Below are 12594 nucleotides of genomic sequence, written 5' to 3' on the forward strand. Positions count from 1 at the left end.
TAAATCTGCTTGTTAGTAACTCGACTTGTCATTTCTGAATGCCATCACCGGTGTGTTGCTCTAAACGACAAGCTTGCATACTTCTGTATTAATATTAATTTCAGTTTACTTTTTAATTTCAGTATGTTTAGAGTTTTTTTTTTTAAACTACTTTTCCTCAAATTTCCTTGATTTTTTAGCCTTCAGATCATCCGTTAACCCTCCAATAGGAAATAACGTGTAACATTTTGCTACAAAGTAGCAGTATGGTTCATTATATTTTAGCTGTAGATATTTCTGGTATTAACAGTGACCAACTGTTTTTGTGAATTAGTGAACTCCAATCTTCTGTGCTGATGAAGGACCACTGCACACATAAAGATCCCACCAGTGGAAGAACTGGCCCAGGAGGCTGCAATATATCAGATAAATCACAGTTTTATTACTCATTTTCTAAGTAGACATGCTTTGTAGAAGAGGCCGTCGGTAATTTCTTTCCCGGGAAGGTGGGGTGGGGGAGGGGCACACATGTATACATACACGCTCACTCAAACAGATGCATTCACACATGCGCACACACCCATTCACAATACCCACTAGCTAATACACAGACATTCATACATACACACATGTACGCACCAATCATAAAAAACACATAAAACTTACCTTCATGGTAGTGAGAGAAAGCCCGCAAGTCCCAGGAGGGTTAGGACTGCTGTTTAAGCCTGCAAGTCCCAGGAGGGTTAGGACTGCTGTTTACCCCCATTGGCTGACCTCAGGTCAGCCAATGAGGGAAGGCAACAGTCCATCACTCGTCACAGAGTGGGATGGGGTTAGTGAGACTGATGACTCCACTCAGCCGCAAGGTGTCACTGATTGACACTCAGTCCTGGGCACTTCAGGGCTTAAAACTGAAGCATCCAGGTCCAAAGAAATTAGTGATGCTCCCCCTCATCTTAAAGGGGTGGGGGTCCTCAAGGCATTTTTGCAAGGCTCATGAGGTCACACCCACAGAGCTGTAAAATACTCAGCCTGGCAAAGTTCAGCTCAGGCAGCCAGGGACATGCATATTTAGAGAATTTCACACATTTCTAGCTCCTGGCTTCCTGATTTGAATAAGAAGAGTGTCTGTCAGGCTGACCTTTGTTCAGCTTGACAGACACCCTTTTTGCAGGGAAAAAGGTAGGTTGTGTGGCCCCTCAGCCCATATGGACAGGCCGCTGCTGCTTTGCAGGCTCTTTTTGTCATTTTGTAGTTTTCTCGTTTGCCAAGCCACAATCAAATTTGGTGATGGAATGTTAAAAGTCTGAAAAAGCAAAAATGAAACTAAACCGAGATGAAGAACCAATGCAGCAGAGGCCATGCCTGACTAGAATCTCCAGAGACACAGAAAAGTTCATCATTGTGGTTTACTCTTCACAAGTAAAAATATGGGTAATGGCATTGTAACTGGTGCATTGTTACTCCACTCAGTTTTTCCAGGTGTTGTCATACTATGTAAATATAGGCACATAGTGACTTGCTAAAATCAAGAGGTGCATCAGTTGCATCTTGGCAAAGTGGAGGGGTGGGGCGGGGGAGGATGAACAAAACAAATAAATAATAATAATGATTTTTTTAAATGTACCTGTTCCCCCTGCACCGCCCTGCGGCCAATCCTAATGCTGCTGGCAGCATGAGAGCACTGTCATGATTGGCCTGAGCACCCTGACTTTGCGCTCCCTAGCCAACTGGGAGCCTGGGCTTGCTGTCTCCAACCTGGCAACACAGTGCTGGGTTGGAGAGAGCTCAGTGCTGAGACAGCCGGCCAAACACACGTGCACTAAGGGGAGTGAACACCATTCCCCCTCAGTCCCTGTCATCACCCATGGCCCTGCCCCTTTGAAAATAAAACAATAATAAGAATTGTTTTTTATCGTTTTACTTTTAAAGGTTTTGTAGCTGCTGCTGCTGGCAGGGGGGCGATGCTTCTCCGCCATAGTAGAGAAGTCACCCCTGAGGAGCATATACTCAATAATATGTCTGGAATTAAGGTTTACATATGGAAATTGGTGTAGTAGTAACACAGATTTTTCATTCCTATACCATCTGGCCAGGGACTAAGGTCCAGATGTAGGTACGTTGCAAATTGCGACTTGTAATTTATGAGTCCTAGCGACTCACAAATTGCAACTCGCAATTTGCTATGCAGAAAGGTGTCTCAGACACCTTCTGCGACTTGCAATGGGGTCGCAAAGACCCACCTCATTAATATTAATGAGGTGGGTCGCAGTTTGCGACCCCATTGCGAGTCTGGGCACTCACGGGGATGGTGGCCTGCTGGAGACAGCAGACCACCATGTCCGTGACTGCTTTTCAATAAAGCAGTTTTTTTTTTTTCCATCTGCAGCCCGTTTTCCTTAAAGGAAAACGAGCTGCACTTGGAAAAAAATACCGAAACCTTTTGTTTCGTTTTTTTTCAGAGCAGGCAGTGGTCCATAGGAACACTACCTGCTCTGAAAAAATATTTTTGTGATCATTCACAAAGGGAAAGGGGTCCCATGGGGACCCCTTCCCGTTTGCGAATGAGTTACCATCCACTTCAAGTGGATGGTAACTGCGAGTTGATTTGCGACCGCTTTCGCGGTCGCAAATCAACTTCCATCGCGTTGCGAGTCGCAAATAGGAAGGGAACACCCCTTCCTATTTGCGAGTCGGAAACGCATTTTGCGAGTCGGTTCCGACTCGCAAAATGCGTTACTGCATCACGTGAGGGCTTTTGCGCCTCGCAAATGGTGTTTTTCGCCATTTGCGAGGCGCAAAAGCCTTGCTACATCTGGCCCTCAATCCGGATCCCACAGTAACACAAGGGCACAGAATTACTTCTTCCCTCATACTCAGAACATGTCTGCCCTGGGAATCAGGAGTGCGTGATTCCCTCACACAAAGCCAAGACACAAACTATCGATAGCAGCGGTATGATGGACGGAATGCTGAACATTGTCAAACATTCACCCCCAGTACAGTGATCTGGGCCTATATCCATCGTTTTTTTGCTCCCCATGCCATTCCAGTTTGGACCCAGCCATATGCAAATCAGTCTTGACCCTGTTCCCCATGGGAACAGTCCAGCCCGAACTGCTAGGCCAGATCTTCCCTGGACTGGAAACAGGCATCCTGGGACCGGTTTCGGGGTTTCACCCTTCATCAGCCAGGCTAGCTTGAATCCAGTGGCATGGGAAGCACGGGACCCACGTCTGGGCATACCCTTCCCACTTAGGGCAACAAAGCAAAAACAACAAGTGATGGACGGAATGCTGAACATTGTCAAACATTCACCCCCAGTACAGTGATCTGGGCCTACATCCATCGTTTTTTTGCTACCCCTGCATCAAGCACTCAACTGTGCACCACCTCACTCCCACTGATCCGCCCATCACCCCACAAAAGTACATTGTCACATTTCCACAGGAATGGTGTCACCATTGGGGCAATGGCCTTGAGGTGGAATGGGCTGGGCTGACAGTTTCAGGCCCCTGTGCAGCTACTGGTGGCCCAACAGGTGCAGTAATAATGCCCAAAAAAAAACTGTCACCTAAATTGAGGCTCTGAGCCAATAACTGAGGTGTTGTTTTCTTAAGTGTGTACGCATGCACACATCATATAGTAATTTCATACTTCAATAACTTCCCAGATGCTTGGGAGTTAAAATAGTTGTGGCCTGTTTAGTCTGAACAGGAGTCAACAAAGGCTGCAACTTATTATTCCTATGGTGGAGGAAACTGCACCTGTGCCTTCTCCTCTGGATTCAACATTCCCACTTGCAATTGGAGCATTTTCCATTATCACCAAGCTCTAAATCAAGCTGTTTGTATATTATTAAGTGATGAAATGATTCAGTCATGACATAGCTTGTACCAGTGGTAGACCAATGAAAAAAGCAATGCCATTTGAATGACGTGGTTTAGAGGCAAACTCCATTCCTGGAGCATGACACTGGCAGTTCAACAAAGTCAAAAATTCTGTTTCTCAGATTACAGACCACAATATCGCATTAGGCTTTTATGTGTATGGGCCAGTAGCGAATGCCTGGGGCAGACTGAGGGCAGACAAGTACCTGGATAAGCAAGTGTAAAGATGGGTTCCCGACAGTGTCAATGTGTTAAGATAGGTGGGGATTGTAATGGTCTAGATGAGGCTGATATTCTATCAGAATGTATCTTTCTAAGTTTAACTTCGACGACCAGTGCATGCATCCATACCAGAGGTTGTACAATGTCTTGTACCAGAAAACTCTGACTCAAGAAGTCTCACTCCTGACACCAAAGTCAGGGAATCTTTTATGGCAGTTGAGGCCGTGTTCCAGTAACATCACCAGCATCTTAAGTGAGCATCATAAGTGACAGTTGTTCACGTAAAAGAGAAACCCAAGTGTGCAGACACCTCACTGCCATTTTATGACTCATTGCTGGCTGGGGTTTCTGGGGAAGTTAAAACGTGAAGTTGCTATGAGTAGGAAGTTGATGTCAAAAGCTTACTTAGTTTTGTGGTTATCAAGTTTACAAATGAGCTTCTGAAATGCATCTTCCATAAGCAAACAATTGCAACCGCAGCCATGGCCCGGGCCATGCCCACAATTTTCAAAAACTACCTAAAAGAGCATATAGATTTATCTTCAATTACTTTCACCCTTAGAATAATGAAGCCATCAGACAAGCTGTCTTCTTTCATTTTTTATTGGCGTTGGCACAAGAGTGGTTGAGACTGCCACAGCTTAGGATCATCAAGCATTCCATGATGTAAACACACACATTAGGAAACGTTGTCCTAGTACACCAAAGAAACAAAACATAGACAGTTGTCTCTTCTGTTTTAGGGAGCCGAAATACCATCCTGCTGCTTCTCAGAAATAGCGCACTGTAATGATAGGCATGAATGTCGATTCATAGAAAATCCATGGGTAGCGGAAGTGACATCATGTGGCCTTTGAGACCTGTGATATCACACGAAGTGATGCCACTTTTGACCCTGACAATGGGAAGTGACATCACCACACCTTTGACCCTGTGTTTCACACACCACTAAGAAACCACCATTTTGGCCACACCTGTAGACCACCAAAACACTTCCCAAAATATCCACATTGCAATCAACAACTCTTTCAATTGAATTGTCCCACAATGCATTGTATCTATCTATCCACTAATGTGCTTCACTCCTCAACGGGTATACGAAACTCTATGCAAATGCAATTACAATGAAATATTGCTTAAGGATCTATGCTGATTTGAACTCTCAATAAAATGCTAGAAACTTAAAAAATATTATTGTAGGAACTTAGAATAAAAAATTAAGATAGGTGAGGCATCTGGAAGGAATTTATGGCTATCAAGAGTGTTTTGCTCACTGTGGCTCAGACCTGTCCTTACCGCTTTGAGGTTCTGGGCACAATGAGCATTGTTCTTATTCTGTCTGCAAAGAATATTGAGTGCGTGGCAGCAGAGGCTGCTCAAGGCACTTGGAAAGTTTCTTGTTGCGCGACCGTGGTTTTCTTCCCATTTTACTTTTATTAAAAACCTTGCCGGCATAACAGTTCATAAAGCTGGCGTTTTAGAAACAATCGTGAAGTTGTTCAGAGCCTCTCACACTGCTAGTGATGAGAAGTGTTACTCAAAGTCCAGCATATAGCAGGGTCACTGAAACTGTATGATTCTGTAGATGCTGCATTTTCCACACAATTATGGTGTACAACACTTGTCACATATTCTGCAATCCGCTGATTAAAGAAAAATTCTATTTTCATTGATCCAAAGTTAATGTGCAACACATGGTGGCACAAAATGCCAGACATTTGAGAACTAGTTAATTGCCAAGCTTTCATTTGTAGAATTCTCTGTTCAGGGGTCAAGGCCAGTACTGACATATATTACAATTTCAAAATAGAGTAATAACACTACCATAGAACGTGTACACATAATGATGCATATTTTGCTTTTCTTGCCACATAATGTACCTAACAGCATTGCATAATTTGGTCTTCAGTTTCCTGATAATGTGGATCACCTGGTATAGAAGGCATTAAAGCCTCACACATGAAAAATGGAAAATATGGAAATTATGCAAATAAGCAAAGAAAATACTTGGCTTCATCTAGTGCTGCAGAAGCAACATACAGGAACACTAGGGTAAATGAAAAAGGTAAAACCAAAGTATTCACTGTTAACATCTTCAAAGCTGTAACAGTTTGCAGGTTGAAAAAAATGTTGCATTCTTAAACGGCAGCTCACAGGCCCACAATTGCATATGGGCCCAGCTGAACAGGGAAAACAATGAACGCCCGCTGAAGACCTAACTCCTTCTAACTCCTTTCTTTTTCACTAGAGAAAGGTCAAGAAAATATCAAAATCCCTAGCCTGTGAGGCAAACATACAGGGACCAGATTTAAGAGGCCCTAGTGCCTCCTTGCGCCATATTAGTGTAATTTGTTTATGCTAATGTGGTCCAACAAGGCCAAAATCGCCACACCAGGCATAATGTATGCAAGGGGGGCATTCCCCCGTTAGGAGGGGCCGAAAAATGGTGCAAAGAAATCTCAAAGATTCCTTTGCGCCATTTTTATTGGCATTTTTAACGACTGCTCAGAGTGGGCGTTAAAAAGGGGCACACCATTGGTTACAATATGCCCCTATGAACTGTTAGGGTTAGCGCCAACATTTTGGCTCTAACCCTGAACAGTACATCAATGGCATCAAAAACGATGACACTATTGCCCCCTACGCAGCACCATGGTGTGCCGTATTTTAGATATGATGCACACATGATGGTGGTAAGGGGCACTAACGGGTGCAAGGAAAGTGGCACTGCACTGGGTGCACCGCCACTTTTCTGAAATATGTCCCAGAGTGTTTAGGGAAGCCTGGGGCCTGCAAGGCCATGAAGGGAATGTACACTGATACCAAAATGTGAAATGCTTCTGTGATTCATACTGGCTTTGCGACCCTTGAGGCCAGGGGTCGCAAGAGCAGTGCCAGGAGTATCAAGGGCTAAGCCAAGGGTTCCACTTGCGACCTCTGGCGATCCTTAAATGACGTCCATGATTATAAGCCTTTGACTCATATAAATTACAGATTCAAGATGGATCTATGTGTGATTCTCAGACAATCTACATTTAATAAATGTGCATACATTAATTCTCAAAGGAACTAATTTATATATTCATTGGTTAACCTGCAAATCTGGTGCAGATCCTGCCCTCCAGGACCTACTTTGAAAATACGTGGTCTGGGGTATTGTCTAGTGATGGGTTATATTTCAATTTCTATGCAATTGCGGTTGGCTAGATCCTGTTGAGGATTTTTTTATGAAGCATGACATGCATTCAAAGGACATAGATACTTGTTTTATTCTGCCATGGTGCATGGTTGTCAAGAGCTTGGTTCAAGTGGTACTATGTTTCTCTGCATCTTTTCCGATCATTTGGGCTTGATGCAAAGCTATACCTGTGTGGTAAGTTTAAGTTACCTTCTTTTACGTGGTTGAGATTCATATTGGTATGAGTTTACGGATGTGCTGTTGTGGTTGCACATGCTTAGCCAAATATATTACTTGGTGTTAGGCTGAATGCATGAAGAAGTCAAGAGTTTGGTCTAAATTGCATTAATGGTGCAATGCGAAGTATGAGTATATCTTGATGTGAATGTGTCATTGAGGTGGCAAACACCCATCTAGATGGCTTGAAGATGTGTTCTGAGCATGATGGTGATAAGGGTTATGGCTCCATTCCATGGTACAAAAAGAGGGTATCAGATCAAAATTGGAGTAAAAACAATTTTAAAACAATTGAAAAAATAATTCACCTTTTCCTCAGCCTCACCTTCCTGAGCTTGGCTCAGATCTCTCGACTTCTGCTTCAGAAACAAGAGCTACCAATAAAGCTGGCTGCTGTACAAACCATTGAAGAATAGGCCCCATCGCTCCAGCCCACCAAGTTGCATCAGCTCAGGGATCTGCAACACCCTCACCTGAACAGGATCAGTTTTGTGGCTTTCAATTGAAGGCTCTGTTGCATCTGACTAAATCACAAGGCTCCCATGGCCTCGTCTGACTTCTCTTTTCAGGTGACGCTAACTCTTGTTCAAGAAGTTTGCTCTACACTGTGGCCATGTGCCCATGCATCATGTTGCATTAATGGGGTTAAATGGGGCGAAAAGCAGTCTAAAATGACATAGCAGGAAGCAACAGGAGAGTATTTATAGAGGTATGTATGGGCCTGAACAACATTCCAAATATATTTGCTGTTGGGTCACATCCTAATTTGCTTGTCTGGTAGAGTAGATTCCTGTGTTCAAGTTACCATTTGAAGCTTTTTGCAACAGGGTAAGTGTTAACTCTCTCAAAGGTGAGCTTGTGATTTCTCGCCCGGGTCCAGGACTTCAGGGCTTAGGACCGAATTTGAATGGGTCTCACCTGTGCATCTATCATTCACAATGTCACCATTGTGACCTCACAGACCTGATGTAGATGACAGGCCCGAGGTTGGGACGTAGAGTGACACTGCATCTTTATGGTGTCACGATCGGCTTAAGGGTGGACGGTTTGCCAGTTAGACACAGTCCAAACACTTGTGTCAGTTAGTCCTCACAGCACTGTAACTGACTGCTTCCTTAGGCTAATATAGTCATGATGTCACTCCTCAATTCCTGAAGGAGATAATGACTCCACCAAGTCTAAACATTACAGTGCAGTATTAATTGTAGGCCCCTGGATCTAGGTACTGCTTTGACCATGAATCAAAGGCGTAGAATAAAAATGTGTTGTTTTTTAGTGTAGCTACCTGCTTCGTGATGTAGGATGCTAAAGCGTTGCAACTGATGTGAGTTTACCCAGTGCTACTAGGTTACTCAATTGGTGAAGGCACTTGGCGAAGAGTTGTGTGAATAATATTGGCCACTGGTTTGAACCCATATGAAATAGTATATCTGGTAATGTGCCTGTTTATGTGTGTCATATATAGACTAAACTTTGCAGAATGCAAAGAAAAAACCTAAGATGAAGCAGGTGGTCACTCCTCGACCTGGCAAACTTGGCAGGGTTGAATTTCTGTTTGGCAATCAACACAGAAGATTAAGGCCCTCATTCTGACCTTGGCGGGCGGCGGAGGCCGCCCGCCAAAGTCCCGCCGTCAGATTACCGTTCCGCGGTCGAAAGACCGCCGCGGTAATTCTGACTTTCCCGCTGGGCTGGCGGGCGGTCGCCTTCAGACCGCCCGCCAGCCCAGCGGGAAAGAGGCTTCCACGATGAAGCCGGCTCGGAACCGAGCCGGCGGAGTGGAAGCTGTGCGACGGGTGCAGTTGCACCCGTCGCGTATTTCACTGTCTGCGCAGCAGACAGTGAAATACATGTAGGGGCCCTCTTACGGGGGCCCCTGCAATGCCCATGCCAGTGGCATGGGCACTGCAGGGGCCCCCAGGGGCCCCGCGACCCCCCCTACCGCCATCCGGATCCCGGCGGTCGAACCGCCGGGATCTGGATGGCGGTAGGGGGGGTTGGAATCCCGGCGGCGGTGCAGCAAGCTGCGCCGCCGTGGAGGATTCAATGGGGCGGCGGTACACTGGCGGGAGCCCGCCAGTGGTGCCGGTCCGACCGCGGCTTTACCGCCGCGGTCGGAATCCCCATTGGAGCACCGCCGGCCTGTCGGCGGTGCTCCCGCGGTCCTCCGCCCTGGCGGTCAAAGACCGCCAGGGTCAGAATGACCACCTAAGTGTGCACAACAGGTCATGACTAAACAGCTGTAATGGAGACATCTTCCCAACAGAAGTAGAACAGCAGGAACTGCTGTGGCCACATTGTGTTGGGTCCCATGGGGTACAACAGGAAAATGTGCTCATTCTTCTCTCCTGGCCTAGGTGCTTCTGCAGGCCTTTGTGTGATGCAGATCACACCAGTACACATATAGCAGTAGAGCAATTAAAATGGGGCCACCCTCTCATTAACATGAGGGGATGGCCCTATCCTAAAAAAAGAAACACTTTGCCTCTGCACCTGCATCATATTAAAAACATGGGGACAAAGGAAAAGAGACAGCCAGGAGGCTCACAAAGAGATGGCGCCCAGACCGTGCACCCTGAGGGTGACCCTTGCAATATGGGAAATGGATTACCATGTCCCCCAGATGTGCCTCAGCAGGAGGATGGAGTGAGGGATCTATGTGCCCCTTTTAAAACCAGGGCAATTACTGCCTGCACTGTAATTTACTACCCTGAGGGCAGACATGAGTTCCCAGCTGCCCTGATGGAAGCACATTATTTGTAATGGGGTGTACTAACCACGTCTGTACCCAGTGCATCCATTCAAGTGTGGACCTTAGAGCAGAACAGGGCAGTGCTTCTCTGCTGCCCTCCTCCACGATGTGCTCACCCAAGTGTTCCACTGAGTTACAATCCCCCCGTGTGCTTCTTCAGCCCAGTTTCACGCTGCTCTCTCTCACCTGTATACTTTTCTTCTCCCACCCACCATGCACTGCTTTGCTGTCTCTCTCATGACTCTGAACCCCCCGCTAGCCATCTGTGTCACTTCCTCCCCACATCTTTGAAGTTGTTTACGCCACTTCACCACCCTCCATGTTGCTTCTCCAACCCGTATTGCTTTAACCAGCTCCCACCCATCTCTCTCTTGCACTACTTTTTTTTTTTACAAATCAAACTTAGAAAACAAAAAGGAAAAAGGCCTCTGTCTTTTTGTAGGGGGGCACAAGTCTGGTGCTCTCACCTACAAAACGACATAGCAGCATCCTATCATTGTTTCTTCTTTAGCTATCCTGCACAGCATCGTGACATTATCCAGCATGGCTAAAACCATTGGCAAAGCCAATTGGTCTGAAAGGTGAGACCTATTTGCTTTGCCAAATGTTTTTTTGTACAGAGGCCAACTTTATAGCACTCTTTTTAAAATGCCCAATTCATTGAGCCAAGTGTGCAATATAGTGTCGAAGTTGCACAGTGGATGACTAACAGACATACATACAACAGCATTTCATGTGAATATGGCATTGTGTTATGACACTTTATAAACATAGCTGGGTTGATGGGCATATATGTGGATAGGGGTGTATAGTTTTGTTTTCACCAGCTTTTTATTTTATGTACAAATGAATGATGCCAAGAATGTTCCTTATTTTTTCCCACAAGCTAACCCTATTCTTTTTAGTTGGTTACAACCTGAAACTTGTTGTGGAACTTTAGATTCAACCGCCCCAAAAAATAAAAAAATAAAAAAAAATATTTAGGGAGTGTTGTGCAACGGGCTGCCTGCCAACAGAGCTCTCAGCTGCTATCTTGCAAGCTGTGTCTAGCTCAGAGAGCCTGAAGAAGCTAGGTGGAATTTCAAGTTAGGCTGTGTTATGGGCATTCATTTTTTTCTGCATTGCTTAGGTCTACCATTTAAGTGGCTTTAAGTGATGTCGAAGTGATTTTTAGTGGTTTGTAAAATTGGATGAAGAGGCTTATTAGTTTAAAGGTTGGTCAGTTGTTAGTTGGTACTGTTCTTTGAAATGCTCATCAAAAGTTTGTCACCCTCAGGAAAACAACACTGTTGGTTTAGAGGATGTTGGGAGGAAGAACTCTAAGGTATACCACTGAGGGTAGGGGTCCAGCCAAGGAATTAGGATGTTAACGTTGTGTCATACTGGCTCCCATCTCTGATGGACCCTAAGAAAATAGGTACTAGAAAGGATAGCGGGGACCATAAGACGTCTCTTTCTCAAGCTGTAGAATAGAATTACTAGAAAAAGGGGCTGAATTAAGATATAGTGGAAAAATCTCTTGCCTCCTCCCACATTGAGTGCGAAATATCTTGGGGATGCTGTTACGGTTCTCACTTTAGAACAAGGTGCTTCGAGTGATAACGATTTCTGGGCAAATCAATTATTAAACTATCAAGATATATGTCATTCAGATGGTGGTCAGAGCATTCCAACCCAGGTGTTTCTTGCAGAAGAGAAATGCTGGTTCATCTGCAATTGGAGAGAGAGAAAGCAGTGCTGACAAATATTTCCAGTAGACACTAGACCCCACCCCTGCATCATCTTCCATGTAGCTGTCAAGCTCTTGTGCTGCTGAGACGGCTAGTATCCTTCTGCCCATTTCTGCTTTACAGATTATAGTATAATGTAGACAATATTAGTAGTGCTGTTCCACATCTCATAGGCTCTTTCCCTGCGACTTGTGTATGTGAAGGTTCAAATCCATGTAGTACTGCTAAAGACACCAGCCTTAGACAACCTGTTAAAAGTCTGATATAGCGTGCTGCCCTTACTGCCATACATGTGGGTCTTTTGGTCCCTGCAGTGAGAGAAAGGAGACCTCTCCTAACGTAAGCCAGATAGAGTAAAACAAAAAGAGCTTAGCAGGGGGGATCAATCTCCAAACAGCAAAGAATTACTTTTCGCACTTTAGCTATAGTGAAATTGTAACCAGTAACAATGGTTCTTCTGCATGTTAGTTTATGAGGAATCTCACAATAATATAAAATGTTCTACGTCTATCTCCTAGTTCAATAAAAGCTTGAGAGATAGTTAACTGATTGATACACAGTAAATGACCAACAACATAGGAAGACTGTTAAAAATTAGGTCTCTAG

At 44.9% G+C, this 12594-nt stretch overlaps 1 protein-coding gene across 1 annotated transcript in view; it reads left to right on the forward strand.

Annotated features, from left to right (window-relative positions):
* The window catches only part of IL1R2 (interleukin 1 receptor type 2), a 76248-nt gene that overhangs the window by 39146 nt on the left and 24508 nt on the right, over nt 1-12594 (forward strand). The window lies entirely within an intron of this gene.

This window comes from Pleurodeles waltl, chromosome 8, assembly GCF_031143425.1.
Source record: "Pleurodeles waltl isolate 20211129_DDA chromosome 8, aPleWal1.hap1.20221129, whole genome shotgun sequence".
In the NCBI taxonomy this organism is placed as follows: Eukaryota; Metazoa; Chordata; class Amphibia; order Caudata; family Salamandridae; genus Pleurodeles; species Pleurodeles waltl.